Source organism: Octopus sinensis, linkage group LG21, assembly GCF_006345805.1.
Source record: "Octopus sinensis linkage group LG21, ASM634580v1, whole genome shotgun sequence".
NCBI lineage: Eukaryota > Metazoa > Mollusca > Cephalopoda > Octopoda > Octopodidae > Octopus > Octopus sinensis.
The window spans coordinates 21,445,105-21,459,116 of NC_043017.1; the positions used below are offsets into that span (position 1 = coordinate 21,445,105).

Genomic DNA, 14,012 nt, shown 5'->3' on the forward strand with positions numbered 1-14,012 from the left:
AGTGAGGTACTGGCCATGCTAGGGCATCAGATCTTTAGAATTTTAATGTGCAACCTGGTGTCCTTGTTCCCATTATAGTTGCACTTAACAAAATTTTGTCCACGGCACAATGAGTAAGTCACTTTTGTGAAGCCACATGTTGAAGAATAAATTGGGAGTGGTGAAATCATCATCATCATCATTATTTAACATCCACCTTCCATGCTGGCATGGGTTGGACGATTTGACAGAAGCTGGTCAGGCACTAGGCTACCTCAGGTTACTGTGTCTGTTTTGGCATGGTTTTTATGACTGGATTTCCTTCCTAACATCAACCACCCTGCAGAGTGGACTGAATGCTTTTTACATGGAACCAGTGCAGGCAAGGTCAGTTTTGGCATGGCTTTTACAGCTGGATGCCCTTTCCTAATGCCAACCACTCTGCAGAGTGGATTGAGTGCTTTTTACATGGTCCAAGTACAGGTAAGGTCAGTTTTAGCAAGGTGCTTACAACTGGATGCCCTTCCAAATGCCAACCACTTTACAGTGTGGACTGGATGTTGTTCAGATGGCACCAGCACTGGCAGGGTCACCAAGTGACTTGCAAGACAAAAATCATTTGAGAGGGAAGGGGGAAATGAAGGAGGGCATCTTGAGTCAGATGATGACAGGTTAGAGTGTGAGAGGGAGACAGAAACAGGTGTCTTGCTGTAGAGGAGATACATGGATACCCAGAGAGAGAGACAGAGCGAGGGAGAAAGAGAAGAGAGAGAGGGAGAAAGAGGAGAGAGAGAAGGAGTGATCAAGATCGAGGCCAGTAGGGTATCATAAACATTTTCATATCCTGTGGTATATATCTATGTGTGTCTGTGAAATTTGTGCAGAAACCTGTCATTCATATCTTTTATCAACATCGTAAATGTTTATAGTATGCTTATTTGTCTGTTTCTCCAAGGTCACCAGAGTTGCTGCAGAAATAAATTGATTAGCTACATGTTTGTCTGAGAGTACATGACCCAGTGGTTAAAGTGTTGCGCTGACAATCACAAGATCATGGATTCAGTTCCCGAACCAGGTGATACATTGTGTTCTTGAGCAATACACTCTATCTCACATTGCTTTCCAGTCGCTTCAACACCTGACATGTGGTACATAGAGAACCTGTTCCAGCCCTGTATATATGTATATATATATATATATATATATATATACAAATATATATAAATACACATGTATACATATATATACACATATATATATGTATACACACACATATATATATACATATATATATATATGATGATTGTATACACAAATGTGTGTGTATATATATATATATATATAGACAAATAAGCATACTATAAACACACACGCACACACAAACAGAATGATATATACACGCATACATGTATATATAAATATATATATATATATATATATATATATATATATATATATATATATATATAGAGAGAGAGAGAGAGAGAGAGAGAGAATGGAGAGAAAAAAGAGAAAAACCATACAAAAACAAGACAAATGAGTGATTGTTTAAGCAAGTTAAACTAACAATCGATTAGTTAGTTCGATATTTAACCAATTGACTAATAATAAAGGAGTGGAACTGAATGAGTATGTATGCTATTAACATTGACATCATGACTCTCCCTAGTCGCAACAAAATATATATACACCCACACACACACATACCATTGTCATAATTTTCCATGTTGGATGGTTTGATGGTCAGACAGGATCCAAAGAGCTGCAGGGCTCTGCTGACCTGTGTTGTTATCTTTTATATGATTTCTAAGGCTGGATGCCCTTCCTACACTCTGTCCCTCAACACCTGGGATAAATTCATCTTCCTTTCTATAGCAACCCCATTCAATAGAGGTGCAGTGTTTTCCTAAAAGCGCCCGGAACACTCCATGAAAAAAAGTGGTTGGTGTTAGAAAGGGTGCATCCAGCCATAGCAACCATGATAAGAAATAAATATTAGAGCTTGCCAGTCCTCTAGCTCGTTAGATCTTGTCAAATTTCCCAACCTATGCCAAAATGGGAGTCTGTTGTTAAATGGGGATGATGACAGTGATGGTGACGATGATGATGATGGTGGTGGTGTGTGTGTGCGTGCATGTGTGAGTAAAATAGAGAGGGGGAAAGAGAGGGGCAGACATGCAGCCTTGTGGTCAATTATATTTACTAATATATAACATACCTACATGCAATAAAAGACAATCGCACTTGCTTATAAATATATTCCTATTTTGAGACTAATTTCATGTACACACTTATACCCACACAACACATACATACATACGTAAGTACACATACACACAACTTACATACATAAACACACACCAACAACATACACACACACACATACGCACAACATACATGTTCATACACAACATACTTATACACACACTCATACAACATATATATAGCATACACACACATATACACACACAACATACATACAACAACATACACATATACACATTCAACATACATATACACACATAGCATGCATACATAAGCATACACTCACGCAACATACATACAGCATATATACAACACACACACCACACACACACACATATACACACACAACATACATACCACAACATACACATATACACATTCAACATACATATACACACATAGCATGCATACATAAGCATACACTCACACAACATACATACAGCATATATACAACACACACACATATACATACACAACATACATACCACAACATACAGATATACACATTCAACATACATAAGCATACACTCACACAACATACATATAGCATATATACAACACACACACACACATATACACATGCACACATACATACATACACAGTATACATATACATGCACAACATACATATGTAAACATACACACACAACATAAACATATACAACATACATGCACGCACTACATACATACATATACATACACACAACATACATATACACACACACAACACACACACACCATACACACATGCGACATATGTACGTAGATATTGATAAAGCATTTCAATCAGTGAATGCAGTCTGTTGCTGTCCATTGTCGATGCTTACCTACAGAACAACAGCATCACCGAACAATGGAACACAGAAATAACTATGTGAAAAAGTTCCAAAATATCTCGATGCTCATATCACTCGTAAAACAAAAAAAAAAAAAAAAAAAAGAGAGATTTTTGTACAATATCCTCCCCACCTCCATACACACACACACGCACATGTACACCTCTCTAAGGCATCTTTACTAACAGAAAACATATTAAATGCATAAAACCGCCAGGGGGGGGGGGGGGAAATTACGTGCCAGAAAAATAAAAAAAAAAAGAAGAACAAATGTTTATATGTCGCAATGGAAAAGTACTTTAATAATAATTATATTGCAGAAAGAAGACTGTCTATTGTTACAGCAAGCTGGCAGAATTGGCGGCTTAGCGTGCTGGACGATATGCTTAGTGGTGTTTTGTCCGATTCGTTTTTTTGCATGTTCTGAATTCAAACTTCACCAAGGTCGACTTTGCCTTTCATGTTTTCAGGGTCGATGAAATAAGTACCAGTTGAGTACTGAGGTCAGTTTAATTGGTTAGCCCTTTCCCCAACCTCAAATCTCAGTCCTGTGCCTATTGAAGAAAGGTTTATTACTTTCACTTTCGCTAAGGCTGAGGTACTGTTTACAGTCATGTTTGTTTGTTTGTTTGTCTGTAGACAAAGATATCTCAAGAACCACTGGATGGATTCGAATGAAACTTACAGGAATGTTTGGCCTCATGACTGGCACAAACTGATTAGATTTGGGGATTGATCTGGTACCAGACAAGGATTCTGGATTATTTTTCCTCTTTTTTCAATTAATTTTTGAGAACGGTTGGGTTCATTTTTAGTATTCTTGTTTGTGAGAGCAGTCAAGTTTATTTCAGACATTCATCATCATCATCATTATCATGATCATCCTCATCATCGATTAACGTCTGTTTTCCATGCTGGCATGGTTGGACGGTTTAAGTGAGGTCTGGAGAGCCAGCAGCTGCACCGGGCTCCATTTAAAAATCATCTCTGGCTAATCATTGAGAGGACGTTAGTGGGGATTTGCAGTCTCTGAGTGCTCTTGTTGTTATCATTAAGGTAGCAAGCTGGCAGAATCGTTAACACACTGGACGAAATGCTGAGTGGTATTTCATCTGTCTTTACATTCTGAGTTCAAATTCCAACGAGGTCAACTTTGCCATTCATCCTTTTGAGGTCAATGAAATGAGTACCAGTTACGCACTGGGGTCTATGTATCCGACTATACCCCTCCCCTAAATCTGAGGCCTTGTGCCTATAATAGAAAAGATTATTTATTATTATCATTATTTTCCACTGAGGTCGACGTTACCTTTCATCCTTTCGGAGTCAATGAAATAAGTACCATTTGAATACTGGGATCAATGTAACCGACTCGTCCCCTGCCCAAAACTGCTGCCCTTGTAGCAAAATTTGAAACCACTATCATTACTATTGTTATTATTATTATTATTATTATTATTATTATCATCACTATGGCAAAGAGCTGGCGGAATCGTTAGTAGTGGTCAAATGACTGAAACAAGTAAAAGAATTAAAGAACACACACACACAGGCTACTTTCAGTTTTCTTCAAACAAATCTACTCACAAAGCTTTGCTTGACTAGGTGATATTGTAGAAAAACACTTGCCCAAGGTGTTACACAGAGGGTTTGAACCTAAATCTATGCAATTAGGGAACAAACTTCTTAACCACACAGCCATGCCTGCACCCACATAATACCATATTATATTATCAGATTTCAGGAATCTCAGAGACAGAACTTTCTGCCATTCTTCTTTCAGACCATTCCTGAAAATATTTCTGGTCATTTTCTCACCTTCTCCTAAGCACCACACACACACACACACACACACACACACACACACACCACACACACACACACACACACAAACACACGTATCTTGTAATCAAAATACATTTTAATTGTCTGTCTATATCTTTTGTTGTACTTTGTGTGTGCGTGTGTGTTTTTTTTTTTTCACTGATTTGTGTATTTCAAGTAATTAGGAGCAGAGCATTTGACATTATACAGAGATTTGAAAAGACTAAAAAGTGATTTAAAACTGGACAAAGGAGAAAAATTGAAAAAATTGAAAAAAAAAACGAAAAAAAAAACAGGAAAAAAAAATTCATTTCTTTTTAAATATTTAAAGTTCACTTTATTGAAAATGTTGGTATTTCTCCACTGTTCTGTTTCTTTTTTGTTTTTGTTTTTTTTTGCTTGCTTATTTTTGTCGTTCAACTAAACAACAAAACAACAATGCCCACAAAACAATGGCATTTAATAATCCAAAAACAAATTAAAGAAAAGTTGTGTTAATTTTTCTCAATCAAGTTGTTTGCAGATTTGGATTTCTTTCTTGTGTGCAACTAAAAACAATTTATCCGTCATTTAATCATTTAATGAGGAAATCTCTTCGTGGTTCTTCTCTAAATTTTCTCTCTCTCTCTCCTACTTTTTCTGAATTTATGATTTCATTGCTTTGAGATTTTGGTCCTGCAACTGTTTACTTTTGGAATGACATTGTAGGGAAGAAGTGAGAAGCCAGATCTGGCCAGTTTGAAAGGAAAGGTACAGCAAATAAAATTAGTGCTAGATGCATCTGTCGAAAACAGATAAGACAGGATGGTCATGGGAGGAACACATTTGACCACATAAAATACACACTATCAGATATTGTATTTTGCATTTTCATCAATCATATAAGTAAATATATCTATATAAACATTTAAATATATAAAAATACCAAAGCATATATTAATATTTTCTTCAGAACATGCACACATACATAAATATGTATACACAACACATACACATATTTCCACAGTGCACACACACAAACACACACACATATATATATTTAGAAATATATATATATATATATAGAGAGAGAGAGAGAGAGAGAACATATATTATATTATATATATATATACAAAACATATACATGTATATATATATATATCTACAGAACACATATACATATGTGTGTGTGTGTATATATATATATATATATACACACACACACACAACATATATAAAGTTCTCCACAAAATGCAGATACATACACTCGCACACACACATATATACATATACAAACACCTACATAACACTCAAAGCTTTCCACAAGATACTGACACATACACACACATGCACATCCTAATACATAAATGCACACAAGTGCTTATACACAAACACACACAGGTTCTTATACATAAACAAACTTATAAACACATCAAAACACTTATACACAATCACACACACAGACACACATATACACAAATAGACACACGTCCTTTTACACAATCACACACACACATACACACTGAGCCTTACTCACAAAGATACGCAGCCGACCTATCAATCCTCATTATTACTTCTCAATTTGTTTCAATGAGTTTCTAACTTGTAACGATCCAAGGGTCAAGAACCATGTGACAATGTTGTCAAATTTCAATGATAAATTTCTCCAGTGGTGTAACCCAACATGGAGGTCAGGGTTTCACAGATAAGCTGCACATCAGAGAGGTCACATGGTTAGACATACAGCCAATTAAAAATAGAGACCAATTGTTTAAAATGCTTGATGTGGAACAATACAATTTGTTAGAATTGTTGTTGTTTCCAGCCAGGCAGCTCTGAAAGAACAAAACTCTGGTTAAAAGGATTCAAACCAAGACCATCCCATCTTATTTTTTCAGGCATAACAACAGCTTAATGCCGCTTGTTTAATTTTGTGCACAACCTTCTTAAACCCTTTTGCGACCAACTTGCTTGAGATAAACTCTGATGCTATTGTCCAAACTCCCAGTTTAAAGGTGATCTGAATTAAAAACCTTCCATTAATATTGTATACTATTACTCTTTACTCTTTTACTTGTTTCAGTCATTTAACTGCAGCCATGCTGGAGCACCGCCTTTAGTCGAGCAAATCGACCCCGGGACTTATTCTTTGTAAGCCCAGTACTTATTCTATCGGTCTCTTTTGCCGAACCGCTAAGTTACGGGGACGTAAACACACCAGCATCGGTTGTCTAGCAATTCTAGGGGGACAAACACAGACACACAAACACACACACACATATATATATATATATATATATATATATATACATATATATGACAGGCTTCTTTCAGTTTCCGTCTACCAAATCCACTCACAAGGCATTGGTTGGCCCGGGGCTATAGCAGAAGACACTCGCCCAAGATGCCACGCAGTGGGACTGAACCCGGAACCATGTGGTTGGTTAGCAAGCTACTTACCACACAGCCACTCCTGCGCCTATATGTTCATTTATGTTCTAAACACTGGCTTAATAACAGCAAAATTATTTTATTATATTCTTCGTTATTTTCCAAATAAATTGAAACAAAGACAGTGTATTTCAACAGGAATGTGGTAACAAAAGATTTAACCATTTTGATGCCAACCCTCCTGATACCAAACCTGGTTCTACGATACAAACTTCCTGTTTGAAAGTGATCAAAATTTCATGTTAATTTGTTCCAAACTCCAAATTAATAATGACAAAGTGATTTCACTAAATTCTTAATTATTTTCCAAATAAACTGAAACGAAGGCAGTGTATATCAACAAAAATATGATTAAAAAAAGGGCAGCGGTGAGGGTGGGGTGGGGGATGTTAAGTAGTTGTTAAGTGGATTTTTCTGTGTCTTTTGCAGAATGACAAATACTTGAAGCAGTCTTTTTGGTCCTTGCCTGCCAACCAATCTCAGACTACCTTTGGTCCTGTGATACGCATTCCATGTTTTAAAGTTATCTAAAATTAAGAATTTCCATGCAAAATTTCATGTTAACTTATATTCCAAACAACAGATTGATAATGACAAAATATATTCGACTAATTTCTTCAATATTTCAAAAATTAATTGAAGCAAAACATGGCATATTTCAACAGAAATATGGTAACAAAGGGTTAAAGAGATCTAAATTAAAACCTTCCACCAAAATTTCTCGTTAATTTATGTTCTAAACATTGGCTTAATAATGATGCAATTATTTTGCTAAATTCTTCATTTTCATTCTTCAATATTAATTGGAAGCATGGCAGCGTATTCCAGTTGGGATACAGTGAAAAGGCAGTTAATAATGCCTAGTTTTCTCATAAAATTTTTGTGGTAAGAAGCTTGCTTCAAAGCCACATGGTTCTGGGTTCAATCCCACTGCATGGCACCTTGGGTAAGTGTCTTCTAATATACCCTCGGGCCGACCAAAGCCTTGTGAGTGAATTTGGTAGATGGAAACTGAAAGAAGCCCATTGTATACATATATTTATATATCTGTTTGATATATCAAGAAATAGACAAACATATTTCCTATGTCAAGTCCAACAGGAAACGGTGTTTCCTAGGGCTAAATAACAGTAGCATTCTTCCCTTTCATGGGACTGTCATATTAAGTTGACAATATCCTATCACTTTATCATGCTGATACTGCATAAATCTTTCAGAGAGATTTAGAAACGTATTATTTCCAAATTGATCCCAGGACTTATATTTTATGCCTAGTACTTATTCTATCAGTTTCTTTTGCTAGTCTGCTAAGCTATGAGGATATAAACACACCAACGCCAGTTGTTAAGTAGCAGTGGGGGGACAAACATAGACACAAAAACATACACACACACAGATATATAAATATATGTATACATATTTCTAGAATTTAATCATATATTATCTTGTAGTTACAAAATTTTGAAGATCTGGTTGTTAAATTTTGGATTAACATTGTAGAGTAAGTGTGAGAGGCTGGATTTGGCTAGCTTCAACATGAAGCCGGTAGAATATTTTGGCTGGATATAGCTGGCTTAAATGCTAAAGGGTTAAGGTGACACTAGATCTATGATCAAAGACATCCAACTGATGCTTACTCAGCCTTTTTCTCAAACACAAGAAAAGACAGCAAGGTGTGATCTGAGGAGGAGAAGTTTGGGCTGCTATTTCTAGCAGATAAAACAACTACACATAGACTCAACTGTTTGTCTATTTCTTGATATATCAAACTTACACAAGTATTTGAAATATTATGTAAATAACAAATACACAAAAAGAAAAAAAAAGTTCTTCATAAAACTATAATGGAATTTTCACTGCAAATCCAATCTAATTATAGCAGCTATTAGTGCAACTTAATGAGTTTTCAGACACAATTTTAATTTAAATCTGAACATTTTAATTAAGATTATTGCTAACATGCAACAAGAGGTGGTCTCAGACAGATTGATTTCATAGGAATTAAGTTAACATTTACAGACTTTGTCAGTCGGAAGAATACAGAGATACTAATTGTTTAGCCAGAGGCTATAGGTGGTCGTTGTTGTTGGTATTGCTGTGGTTGTTGTTTAGCCCCAATTGAGTAGATCTATGCATTGGGTCCTATAGTATTTATTTAGTGACAGGAAACCACAACATACAGGGATTAGAATTGGGTCTCCAGATCCATGAGTTTTTAACCTGTAATGATTCAAGGGCCAAGAACAGGGATTAGAATTGGGTCTCCAGATCCATGAGTTTTTAACCTGTAATGATTCAAGGGCCAAGAACCAGGGATTAGAATTGGGTCTCCATATTCATTGGTTTCTAACCTGTCATGAGTCAAGGGCCAAGAACCATGTGACAATGATGTCAGATTTCAATGATAAATTTCTCCAGTGGTGTAACCCAACAGAGAGGTCAGGGTTTCACAGATAAGCTGCTCATCATAAAGGTCACATGGTTAGACATACAGCCAACCAAAAATAGTGTCAGACTGTTTAAAATGCTTCATGTGGAACACTACAACTCTAGTTGACAGTGAATGTAGTGCTGTATGTTACTTGTATCATTGTACTATTCTTTTACTTGTTTCAGGTATCTGACTGCGGCCATGCTGGAGCACTGCCTTTAGACAAGCAAATCGACCCCAAGACTTACTCTTTGTAAACCTAGTACTTATTCTATCAATCTCTTATGCCGAACTGCTAAGTTACAGGGGGTGTAACCACACCAGCATCAGTTGTCAAGCGATCCTGGGAGGACAAACACCCCCACACACCCCCACATACACACTCACACACACACACACATATATATATATATATATATATGCTCCGATGGATGTGTAATGTCAGTGTACATACTCGACAGAGCGTTAGCACCTTGAGAGAAATGTTGTACCTAAGAAGCATCAGTTGTGGTGTCAAGAGAGACGATTGCGCTGGTATGGTCATGTGGCGAGAATGGATGAAGATAGGTGTGTGAAAAGTGCCATCCCTAGCAGTTGAGGGACCCGTGGAAGAGGTAGACCCAGGAAAACCTGGGACGAGTGGTGAAGCACGACCTTCGAACTTTAGGCCTCACTGAGGAAATGACCAGAGACCGAGACCTTTGGAAATATTCTGTACGTGAGAAGACCAGGCAGGACAAGTGAGCAGCCCACCACTTATGAATGCCTTTCCTCCCTTGGACACAAAGACCGTTGAGGCAAGCGAAGTCGATATAGAACCTCATCCGACGACAGACACCCATCCCAACCCCCCATGCTTGCGAAGACATGTTGGGGCAAGCGAAATCGAAACCGAATTGAACCAGCCAGGATCCCTGGCCTGGTGGTACGTAAAAAGCACTATCCGACTCGGGGCCGTGGCACGTAAAATACTCCAATGCGACCGTACGACAGGCCCATGCCAACCCCCTTTGCTTGTGAAGACATGTTGGGGCAAGCGAAATCGAAATCGAATTGAACCAGCAGGATCCCTGGTCTGGTGGTACGTAAAAAGCACTATCCGACTCGTGGCTGTGGCACGTAAAATACTCCAATGCGACCGTACGACAGGCACCCTTGCCAACCCCCTTTGCTTGTGAAGACATGTGGGGCAAACGAAATCGAAATCGAATTGAACCAGCCAGGATCCCTGGTCTGGTGGTACGTAAAAAGCACTATCCGACTCGTGGCCGATGCCAGCACCGCCTCGACTGGCTTCCGTGCTGGTGGCACATAAAATACACCAATGACCGTGGCCGTTGCCAGCCCCGCCTGGCACTGTGCAGGTGGCACGTAAAAAGCACCCACTACACTCACGGAGTGGTTGGCGTTAGGAAGGGCATCCAGCTGTAGAAACATTGCAAATTAGACTGGAGCCTGGTGCAGCTTCTGGCTTCCCAGAACCCCGGTCGAACCGTCCAACCCATGCTAGCATGGAGAACGGACGTTAAACGACGATGATGATGAGATGATGAGATATATTTATATATATATACGACAGGCTTCTTTAAGTTTCCAGCAATCAACTCCACTCACAAGTCTTTGGTCAGCCCAAGGTTATAGTAGAAGACACTTGCCCAAGGTGCCACACAGTGGGACTGAACCTGGAACCATGTGGCAGGTAGCCCACTTATGTAGCCCTATGTTTTACATGTATGTTTGCAATACATATCGCTCAATCTATTGGTGAAGCTGATCAAAACAAAATGGAAACACTGTTTCGTTTGAACACATACCTGACATGACGTGTGTTCAAAGAGCACAGATTCTTGAACTGATGATGGAATTAAAGCAAATTTTGGATGGACTTACCTGCAAAAGAGAATGAAAATAATCATATATATATATGTTGAATCATAATTAGACATTAAATCAAGGTTAATTAATATTCTCTTCTACTCTAGGCACAAGGCCTGAAATTTTGGCGGAGGGGACCAGTCAGTTAGATTGACACCAGTATGCGACTGGTACTTAATTTCTCAACCCCGAATGGATGAAAGGCAAAGTCTACCTCGGCGGAATTTGAACTCAGAATATAAAGATAGATGAAATACTGCTAACATAAACAGCTAGAAAGACTGCTCCTAAGTATTTTGTCCACTCCAGTAACAACAACAACAACAAAAATAAATAAATAGATAAATATATAAATAGAAATTGATTACGACAAAAACAATGCCAGCAATATCAGCATGGTTGTTAAAGAATTTCTATCAGTTATTCAATGGTCTATCATATATTATTGAACTTTTATTATTTATATTTTATCCAATACTGAAACATAAGGATACAAAAGACTCACATCTGATCACAAAAGCTCTTATATTTTTTTCATGAATCTTTTAATTGTGAAATGATTTAGATTACAACATTTCCAATAACTGTAGGATGTAAAGCTTACTGATATATATCAAAGTCATGAAGTAGTGGATAGTATGGACAAAAAATACTACATAGGATATATATATATATATGTATATATATACACACACAAATATACATATGCATATGCATACATATATGTACACACACATGTGTGTGTGTATGAATATATATATGTAAATACATACATACATACATGTTACACACACACGTATGTATATATATATATATGTAGATGCATATATTTGTCTGAACATATATAAATACCTATGTACATGTGTGTGTACATATATATATATATGTATATATACATATGTACTTATATACATACGTTCTCCATACATAAGTACATATATACATTTTCACCATACATACATACATATATAGTTATTTTAGATACATACATATATTCTCCATACATACATTAATAATATGATGATATATATATATATTATATATATATATATATATATATATATATATATTCTCCATACACACATACATTCATACATATATATATTCTCCATGCATACATACATTCATACACACACACACACAAACATATATATATATCAGTCTTGTTTATACTAATTTCAAGCAAAGTGATATATTTTATCAATTGTAAATATATAAAATGAATGAATATGAAATAAAAGCAAAATGTCATTTGATATCTCTATATGGACAATAATTGATATCTCTTGTCTTCTCACTTATAAATCACTAATATCTGATATTTTCCAAATTTCCCAAAATTTATCATAAAGGAATGAAAAGGAAAGAGAGAAAAATTTAGTAAATTTAATTTTGTTTTCCACAAATTCTTGTTGAGAACTGGGATGGTTGAGTCTGTAGGGAAACGGGTAACCTTTGGTGAGAGTTTAGGACAGTAGTTCTTGAAGCAAAGAAAATGGTTCGTAGTTTTCTTTTAGGAGGCTTGGAATGAGAATGGAATCAACTGATATTGGGGATTATTATCTATTTTACTGGTTTCAGTCACTGGACTGTGGCTACTCTGAAGCCAACCCAAGTGTTTTGGTGCTGCATAAAAAGCACTGGTGGTGTGCCATGTAAAAAGCACTGGTGATGGTGCCACATAAAAAGCACCTGGTACACTCTGTGGAGTGGTTGGCATGAGGAATGGCATCAAGCTATAGAGACCAAGTCAAAACAAACTACAGAACCTGGTGGGGAGCCCCTGACATTGCCAGTTTCTGCCAAGCCGTCCAACCCATGCCAGCATGGAAAACTGATGTTAAATGACGATGATGATGTACATATTCTATCTGTCTCTTTTGCTGAACCACTTAATCACAAAGACATAAACAAACCAACACCATTTGTCAAGCCAAGTGGCACATATAAAATTTGCTAGTCAAGACATTGTAGACAGCTTAAACAAACCTCCTTACAGGCCTGTTGCAACTTTTAAAAAACCACCATAAAACCTTTGCCCAATATGAAATGAAATCTCACACAAACATGCTGGTCTTTCAAATTCTGCACTGCTTAACTCTTTATTGTTCAGATTACTTGATCAAATGCAGTGCTTACTTATTAACATTGTTCCAAATTTAACCCTTTGGTGTTCACATTATTCTGCCAAAATTAATGCTTTTTAATCCACATTGTTTTGAACTAATCATGCATTATCTTGTAGCTATGAGATTTTGATGAGGTAGCTGTTAACTTTTAAAACGATATTGTAGGGTTGGTGTGAGAGACCAGATCTGGCCAGTTTGAACATAAAACAGGCAGAATACTTTTGGCCAGATATAGCTGGTTTA

The 14,012-nt window shown here is 36.9% G+C and overlaps 1 protein-coding gene and 1 long non-coding RNA gene across 2 annotated transcripts in view; both read right to left on the reverse strand.

Annotated features, from left to right (window-relative positions):
• Positions 1-11,897, reverse strand: part of LOC118767378 — an 18,126-nt gene extending 6,229 nt beyond the window's left edge. Inside the window, exons 1-2 of the long non-coding RNA XR_005003296.1 lie at positions 11,710-11,897; positions 4,843-4,845 (exon numbers count right to left, since the gene is read on the reverse strand). This is a non-coding gene — a long non-coding RNA (uncharacterized LOC118767378). The remainder of the gene's footprint in view (positions 1-4,842; positions 4,846-11,709) is intronic.
• Positions 1-14,012, reverse strand: part of LOC118767376 (transmembrane protein FAM155A-like) — a 303,047-nt gene that overhangs the window by 69,542 nt on the left and 219,493 nt on the right. The gene's annotated exons all lie outside the window — the stretch shown is intronic.